At 44.4% G+C, this 9,248-nt stretch overlaps 1 protein-coding gene across 2 annotated transcripts in view; it reads left to right on the top strand.

Annotated features, from left to right (window-relative positions):
• Positions 1–9,248, top strand: part of GCNT4 (glucosaminyl (N-acetyl) transferase 4, core 2) — a 31,757-nt gene that overhangs the window by 1,676 nt on the left and 20,833 nt on the right. The gene's annotated exons all lie outside the window — the stretch shown is intronic.

Below are 9,248 nucleotides of genomic sequence, written 5' to 3'. Positions count from 1 at the left end.
TTAGGACCAGGTGGGCGTGCGCGTCTCTCAGTAGGTCGCGGATTAGAAGCTGCGGAGCGGTCCTCCCCGCCGCGCCTGCCGCTGGGACGAGCTTCTGCGCTTTTTACGGTCAAGTTTTCGGACCGCAGAGCTGGCCCGGATCGTCCCCTTGTGAGGTGGCGGCACCTCTTCCATCGAGCTGGGAGCCTCCGAGGATCCGAGCCAAGAGATCTAGGCTCTCGAGTCAGTTTACCATCTTCACGTAGGCTAACAGTGCGAGCGGATGGATACTGTATGTATATTTCAGAACTGAGTTGTCCTGCTCGGTGAGGTTTTCCTTGTGGTTGTAGTGGGAACCGTGTTTTCCTCTCGCTGGATAAGGGAGAGGTGACCTTCGCCCTTAGGCACTTGTCGTTCCCTCTTCTCGTCCTTTAAACTGAAAAGAGGCAAACCAGATTAAGGGAGTTGGGAATGACATTCAGTGATATTAAATTAAATGTTCATGTGGTTCGGTAGATAGAAGTCACCTCTTCTGGTTTTACAGAAGCATGCCCTTATTGAACCACCTATCAGTTTAAGACAATCTAGAACCTAGCTGTCAGTTTTGACAGCTTTTGTTGATGGCGTCTTGAGGAAGTAAAATCTTTAAAAGTCAGGAGGTTACTGCAGAAAGCAGTTCCTCTATTGCACTTTCTAAGAATCAATTCTCTGTGAGAAATGATCGATTAAGCTGCTGTTGAATCGTATCATGCTTGTATTTGCATAGAAACAGTATCCAAAGAATCAGGTTGTGTGGCACTGAGTGAAAGGATTTCCTTTGGGGGCGGGAAGTGGGGACAACTGTAAATTTGTCTCCTTTGAGAGGCACATTTACTGAATGCCACAAGGTCTGCACAGAGGGAGGTAAGAGTGAATGGCGGGTTTTGGGCAGTAAGTCAAGTTTGGCGCTTGGCTTCACACTAAGTACCCTCAGGATAGGTGGGCAGTCAATAGTTATCAAACTGACTTTGAATGAGCTCAGTTGGGCAGGCGGGGGCAGGTGGGGCTGTAGTGATGTCCAGTTGCTGGTCCCCTGAGAATGACTGATGATAGAAGTCACAGAAGCCAACACGTTCACCATCTACTGAAACAATGTTTTGAAGCCCACGTGACAGTGAAATTTGAAGTTTTACTTTGTAGATCATGGAAATTTAATGGTAAGGAGGGACATAGATGGAAACCATGAAAGAGAGCTGCACTGTAGCTCAGAGCGGCCCCTGGAATGTGACTGCTCAGTATGATTTGGTGCCCTGGGCCTTATCATAGCCCCACATACTGGAAGAAAACTGTGATGGCTAAAACTATGATTATGAAGTAAAACTGTGGTTTCCTTTTTTGGTTTAGATGCAGGAAGAAAGCAATAAGATAGGAAGGTTGTGTGATGTGAGGTTGAAAAGCCAATCTGTCCCAAATTCAGTGAGCCCTTACTGTGTGCCAGGCCCATATTGGGGTGCAGGGGGACAGATGTAGCTCACTGATCTGGGGGAGGCAGGAAGCCTTCTTGGGGAGATTTAAGGTGGACCTGATGGATGAGTGGGATTCCCAGGTGGCTCAGTGGTAAAGAACCCACCTGCCAAGGCAGGCAACACAGGGGACCTGGGTTCAGTCCCTGGGTTGGGAAGATCCCTGAAGGAGGAAATGGTAACCCACTCCAGTATTCTTTCGTGGAAAATTCCATGGGCAGAGCCTGGCAGGCCACAGTCCCTGGGGTCGCAAAGAGTTGGATACAGTTGAGTGACTAAGCACACAATCACTGTGGTCTGATGGATGAGTAGCAGCCACGTAACTAAGCAGAAGCCACATAACTAATGTAGTAGGTTACAAACAGTCTGATTATGCTGTCATTCCACTGTCAAACTCATAAAACATAAACCATCAGCATCTACTGAAGCGATGTTTTGAAACCCACATGACCGTGAAATTTGAAGTTTTACTTTGTAGATCGTGGAAATTTAATGATGAGGAGGAACATAGATGGCAACCATGAAAGAGAGCTGCACTGTAGCTCAGAGCGGCCCCTGGAATGTGACTGCTGAGTCCCTGGCTCTGACCCTTCCACTGCCTACCTTATGACCTTGCACACGTTTCCTTACCTTTCTGCCCTGGTTTCCTGGTCTCTGAAATGGCCCCACGGCGGAGGGGTGTGTGTTCTGGTCCCTGCTCAGGGGCTGTGGGGAGGATTGCCTGTGTGCATGAGGTGTGCACAAGGTAGGCATGTGTGCATTGTGTGTGCACAACACTTGTGTGTACGTCATCTCTGTACAGTGTGTGCCTGTGTGCATTGTACCTGGTGCGTAATGAATGCTCGGGAAGCCTTAGAGCGGGTGGTTTTATGATGATGATCTCATTCCCATCTTTTCCAGATGTAGAATCGGAGACTCAGAATTTTGAGATCCTGTCCAAGTCCAGAGAGCCCAACAGCAGTGGAAGTTAAGGCCAGGATCCCATTTGCCTGACTCACAGGCAGGGTCACTTCCCCCTTAGCAAGTCAACAAGTATAACATGCTGGATGCTGCATGAAATTCATAAAAGGATCTGGTCACTGCTTGTCAGAATGCAATAAGCAAAGCAGATAATAACAATGTCAAGGCTTACAGACTTTTCCCAAGCAATTTAGAGATACATGTTTTGTATTAATTTGCATTGCTTTGCATGCTATTTTATATGCATTTTCACATGCTGGTTATTTACCAACTGGGATCTACAGGCTGAAGCTTCACATATATAAGATCAAATTATATTAGTCAGGAGTTGAATGCAGCTGCTTCAAAACCTAATGGGCCCCCAGGCATGGTGTGCTCAGTGTGGATTTTAAGGGAAAGGATTGGGTCAATATTTACTATTTTAGAAGACATGGGAAACCAGATACCATTTGGTAAAAGCAGGTCACATCTTAATATGTAATGAAGCTTGATCTGCTGAACACAATAGAAAATTCAGGAAAAGTAGAAGACCAGAGGGAAACTGCCTATTATATAAAAATGCCAGAAATGGAAGCAGAAGTCTGCTTTGTGAAGCTGAGCTAGTAAGAAACACTAAGGGTCAGAAAGCAAAGGTGGAACTTCTGCTAAACAATAAGGTTTTAAAAGGAGCATATTCTTAAATATAAATGTGTGGTGTTTCAAAACCAGTAAATTCTCCCTAATTTGGACTTAGCAGAAAAACAGGCCATTGTGTCTTAGGAAAATCTTAGAAATATATATATATATATATATTGTGAAAACAAGATGTTGTTTCTTAGAGCACCGGTTCTCAAAGTGTGATCCCTGGACAAGCTGCACGAGCGTCACCTGGGAACTTGCTAGAAATGCCAATTCTGCAGCCATCAGACCGGCTAAATCAGAACCTCTGCTAGTGGGGCCCAGTAAACCTATGAATTAATATTTGCAGCCATGCCTCTTTGTTTTTTCCCTTCTTTGGTCTTAGCCTTCCGTTTCCATCCTGTGGTCACTAGCTCACTGTGCTGCTTACTTTTCCATCAGACAGTGTCCTGGTAGAGGGTGGTACCCAGACACAGACCCATCCGTTCCTCTGTCCCACAGTCTACGCTGATGGAAAATGCTAAGATCCCTTTAGGCTCTAATGTTCTACAGCTTGTGGTTTTCATGTTGCCCAGGATTATACTGGTTTGGTTTCTGGTTTGGTTTTTCTGCCTTTTAAAAATCTTTTGGCAGTCTTGTACCAAACAAACTGGGACTCTTCCTGAATATACAGTCAGCCAAAACCCTGAACCATTCTCTCCAGATGCTCCTGTGAAATCACGTTTCTCCAGCTGGTACGATGCAGTTAATTTCGTGGACCTGACTGTTAGCCTTTGTATGTATCTCTGTTCAGTTTCATCTTACTAGACCCAAGTTTGCCCAGATCTGTTTGGGTCCTTCTGTCCTTTTTCACGTGAACCTTTGAGCCCTCTGCTGATCTCTCTGCTGGTGTCCTGGCCCGAGGAAGTAAATAACAACAGGAGCATCTCGATTAGAGGCCTTTGTCACAGTTAATGAGGCTTAAAAACTTGGCATCTTTATGGACCCTGGGGGGCCTAAAATTGGAAGAATGCTTGTCATCAGCCCCACTGGTGTTTGCATTTAAATTACTGCTGTTCGGAAGTGCTCCTCGCGTGGTTTCTCCACGTGAGGCCTGTTTCCCAGATCCTTCCTGAGTGCCTCCCATGGTTCAGTCTCCCTAGTACATTCGGCAGGAGCAGTTGGTCTCTGACAATTGCTTTTCCGTCCCTATTATGTTTATACCATCAGCATCTTGGTTTTTTGCGTAGGTGATCCAAGGTAAGTTTCAGCTTGTTAATGGTCAGATTAAGGTGAATTCAGAAATTTCCAACTAATGGGAAGCAAAAAAATGTGCCTTGTCATTTCTCTCTGCTTCAGGACTCTATCCCTCCAGGCTCTAGAATTTAGATATTTTGTGGTCAAGTCTGTATTTTGCTGGGAGATTAGGGTTATTTAATTTTTTTTAATGTGAAATTTTGCTCATATATGATTCTTTTTTTTAATTTTATTTTATTTTTAAACTTTACATAATTGTATTAGTTTTGCCAAATATCAAAATGAATCCATCACAGGTATACATGTGCTCCCCATCCTGAACCCTCCTCCCTCCTCCCTCTCCGTACCATCCCTCTGGGTCATCCCAGTGCACTAGCCCCAAGCATCCAGTATCGTGCATTGAACCTGGACTGGCATCTTGTTTCATACATGATATTTTACACGTTTCAATGCCATTCTCCCAAATCTTCCCACCCTCTCCCTCTCCCACAGAGTCCATAAGACTGTTCCATTCATCAGTACACAGGGTTATTGTTATCATCTTTCTAAATTCCATATATATGCGTTAGTATACTGTATTGGTGTTTTTCCTTCTGGCTTACTTCACTCTGTATAATAGGCTCCAGTTTCATCCACCTCATTAGAACTGATTCAAATGAATTCTTTTTAATGGCTGAGTAATACTCCATTGTGTATATGTACCACAGCTTTCTTATCCATTCATCTGCTGATGGACATCTAGGTTGCTTCCATGTCCTGGCTATTATAAACAGTGCTGCGATGAACATTGGGGTACACGTGTCTCTTTCCCTTCTGGTTTCCTCAGTGTGTATGCCCAGCAGTGGGATTGCTGGATCATAAGGCAGTTCTATTTCCAGTTTTGTAAGGAATCTCCACACTGTTCTCCATAGTGGCTGTACTAGTTTGCATTCCCACCAACAGTGTAAGAGGGTTCCCTTTTCTCCACACCCTCTCCAACATTTATTATTTGTAGACTTTTGGATCACAGCCATTCTGACTGGCGTGAAATGGTACCTCATAGTGGTCTTGATTTGCATTTCTCTGATAATGAGTGATGTTGAGCATCTTTTCATGTGTTTGTTAGCCATCTGTATGTCTTCTTTGGAGAAATGTCTATTTAGTTCTTTGGCCCATTTTTTGATTGGGTCGTTTATTTTTCTGGAGTTGAGCTGTAGGAGTTGCTTGTATATTTTTGAGATTAGTTGTTTGTCAGTTGCTTCATTTGCTATTATTTTCTCCCATTCTGAAGGCTGTCTTTTTACCTTGCTGATAGTTTCCCTTGATGTGCAGAAGTTTTTAAGGTTAATTAGGTCCCATTTGTTTATTTTTGCTTTTATTTCCGATATTCTGGGAGGTGGGTCATAGAGGATCCTGCTGTGATGTATGTCAGAGAGTTGATTCTTAAAGGAGTACACTTAAATAATATAATCACACACACACAAAAGTTTTAAAAGTCAGAAAGCAGAACAGTTTTATGGCGAGAATGCTTTTGAGCCATGGTTGCTAGAGCATGAAAAAACGCCTGGACTCCTGCACTCTCACATTCATGGTCCTTCATGATCATTCATGATCCTTATCCAGTCCAGGTGGCTCGGATGGTAAAGAATCCACCTGCAAGGCAGGAGACTTGGGTTCCGTCCCTGGTTGGAGAAGACCCTTGGAGAAGGAAATGGCAACCCCCTCCAGTATTCTTGCCTGGGAAATCCCATGGACAGAGGAGCTTGGTGGGCTAGAATCCATGGAGTCGCAAAGACTCGAACATGACTAAGGAACTAGCACTTTATGCAGTCCTACTCAAGCCCTCTCCCTCCTCTGTCACGCTGCTTTTAAAGACCAGCTTTAAATCAAACTGCAAAAAATCCCAATAAAATCCAAGCCACTTTCCTCCTCCAGGATGCTACCAAACCTTTTTTGATGTGACATTCTAGCTTAGCATGGCAAGAAAAAAAGAAGTGCTGGGTGATAAGGGAACTGTTTGTAATCTCTAGGAAATCTCCATGATATCCTGTACTTCTGCCTCTTTGACTGCTTTTCCTTCTTCCTGCCCCCCTTGTTGTTTTTCCAGTGTAGTTCAGGGGAAAATAGATGAGGTTGTCCCTTTGAAGGAAAGCTTCCTGGCTGTGCTCAGACTCAGGTCTGTCAGCTGGTCTGCTCTTGGATAAAGGTTCTGCAGGACTTTGAAAACCTTGTTTTTCAATCCTGTTTCTGTAGACCTTGGTATTTTCCTGGTCATCTACCAGATCCTACCAGGACAGCCTCTGGCAGAACTCATTCAGATGGCAGCAGAGGGCAAGCCCAGGATCAGCAAGAACTAGGCGTAGCCCAGCCCCTGTGTTCCTTCTCTGCATCACTGCAGCGTGGCTGGATATTTGCAGTGTGGCATCCTTGCCCCATGCCCCCACGTTCCTTCTGGGGGGCAGTAAGGAGGGCTCTCTCTGCCAGCTGTCGTCTTCCCCAGGTTCTCCCTTCCTTCAGCCCTTCCAGCCATAGCCTGCCCTACTCTCAGGCAGAAGCAGAGAGATGTGAAAGCTGATGGGTTGGGGGAGAGAGGCAGAGTGACACACAGGTAGGCACAAAGTAAGTCGCCAAGGCTGGATCGTGGGAAAATACTGCCAAGTGATGTGAAGATCATGCAACTGGAGTAAGGGATGTGCAGCCAGAGGGGAGATGCGAAGGAAAAGCGAAAATGTGAAAGCCACTCAGTCGTGTCCGACTCTGCGACCCCATGCGCTGTATGTAGCCCACCAGGTTCCTCTGTCCATGGAATTCTCCGGGCAAGAATACTAGAGTGGGTAGCCATTCATTTCTCCTGGGGATCTTCCCAACCCAGGGCTCAAACCTGGGTCTGCCGCACTGCAGGCAGATTCTTTACTGTCTGAGCCACCAGGGAAGCCCTAACATAAGATGAACACCACAGCAAAAGAATCTCTAAAGAAAAGAAACTTTTCTAAATGCTAGCTAGTGACTTACCTTTTCTGGGAGTTTATCCCTAAACAACAAAATTTAAATGTAACAAAACCACTGGGATTCCTCAAATTGTGTTGTCAAGTCTCTCAGAACCTCACTAGTTCTTTGTCTGTGTATTTATTCCGCCAGACAGCATAGTCTCTAGTTGTATTTCTGCAGGATCCAACACCATGCCTGCCTGGGACGTAGTAGACACACAGTAAATGTTTGCTGGATGGATGGGCAGCCAGTGAAGGGGGATAGAAATAGGATATATAAAAATAAAGACGTGTAACATATGAACACAAGCGAAAGCAAAGCCATGAACTAGTATTTGTTCACTCGTGTCCACAGCAGCAGCATTCGCGGTTGCCAAAGGGTAGAAGCAATGCAAGTGTCCATAAACAGACACTTTCGGCAAATGGAAAAACAAAATGTGGTTTTGTACATCCAAGGAAATACTATGCAGCCTTCAAAGGAAGGAAATTTACACGTGCTCTGTAATGTGAGTGAAACTTGAAGACTTGGTGTTAAGTGAGATAAACCAGCTATGAAGTGACATATTGCATGATTCCTCTAAAACAAGGTTCTTAGAGTAGTCGAATTCATAGGAAGATGAGTTAGAATGGCGGTTGCCAGGGGCCATGGAGAGGGGAGTGTTTAGTGTTTGATGGACACAGAGTTTCACTTGGGGAAGATGATAAGTTCTGCAGATGAGTACTGGTGATGGTTGTACAACAGTGTAATTGTGCTTAATGCCACTGAACCACAGCAAATGAAGCAACTGACAGAGAATTAATCTCAAAAATATACAAGCAGCTCATGCAGTTCAATACCAGAAAAATAAATGACCCAGTCAAAAAATGGGCCAAAGAACTAAACAGACATTTCTCCCAGAAGACATACAGATAGCTAACAAACGCATGAAAAGATGCTCAACATCACTCATTATCAGAGAAATGCAAATCAAAACCACAATGAGGTACCATCTCACACCGGTCAGAATGGCTGCTATCAAAAAGTCTACAAACAATTAATGCTGGAGAGGGTATGGAGAAAAGGGAACTCTCTTACACTGTTGGTGGGAATGCAAACTAGTACAGCCACTATGGAGAACAGTGTGGAGATTCCTTACAAAACTGGAAATAGAACTGCCTTATGATCCAGCAATCCCACTGCTGGGCATACACACTAAAGAAACCAGAAGGGAAAGAGACACGTGTACCCCAATGTTCATCGCAGCACTGTTTATAATAGCCAGGACATGGAAGCAACCTAGATGTCCATCAGCAGATGAATGGATAAGAAAGCTGTGGTACATATACACAATGGAGTATTACTCAGCCATTAAAAAGAATACATTTGAATCAGTTCTAATGAGGTGGATGAAACTGGAGCCTATTATACAGAGTGAAGTAAGCCAGAAAGAAAAACACTAATACAGTATATTAATGCATGCCTATGGAATTTAGAAAGATGGTAATGACAATCCTATATGCGAGACAGCAAAAGAGACATAGATGTAAAGAACAGTCTTTTAGACTCTGTGGGAGAAGGCGAGGTGGGGTGATTTAAGAGAATAGCATTGAAACATGTATATTATCATATGTGAAATAGATGACCAGTCCAAGTTCAATGCATGGAACAGAGTGCTCAGGGCTGGTGCACTGGGATGACCCTGAGGGATAGGATGCGGAGGGAGGTGGGAGGGGGGTTCAGGATGGGGACACATGTACACCCATGGTGGATTCATGTCAATGTATGGCAGAAACCACCACAATATTGTAAAGTAATTAGCCTCCAATTAAAATTAATTAATTTAAAAAAAAGAAACATGAGGATAGAGAACAGACTTATAGACACGGGGAGAGGGGAGGAGAGGGTGAGATGTATGGAGAGAGTAACATGGAAACTCACATTACCATATGTAAAATAGATAGCCCACAGGAATTTGCTGTATGGCTCAGGAAGCTGAAACAGGGGCTC

The sequence above is a fragment of the Bison bison genome, unplaced genomic scaffold (genome assembly GCF_000754665.1).
Source record: "Bison bison bison isolate TAMUID 2011002044 unplaced genomic scaffold, Bison_UMD1.0 scf7180017864252, whole genome shotgun sequence".
Taxonomy (NCBI): domain Eukaryota; kingdom Metazoa; phylum Chordata; class Mammalia; order Artiodactyla; family Bovidae; genus Bison; species Bison bison.
This window is presented reverse-complemented; position numbering and strand designations above follow the sequence as displayed.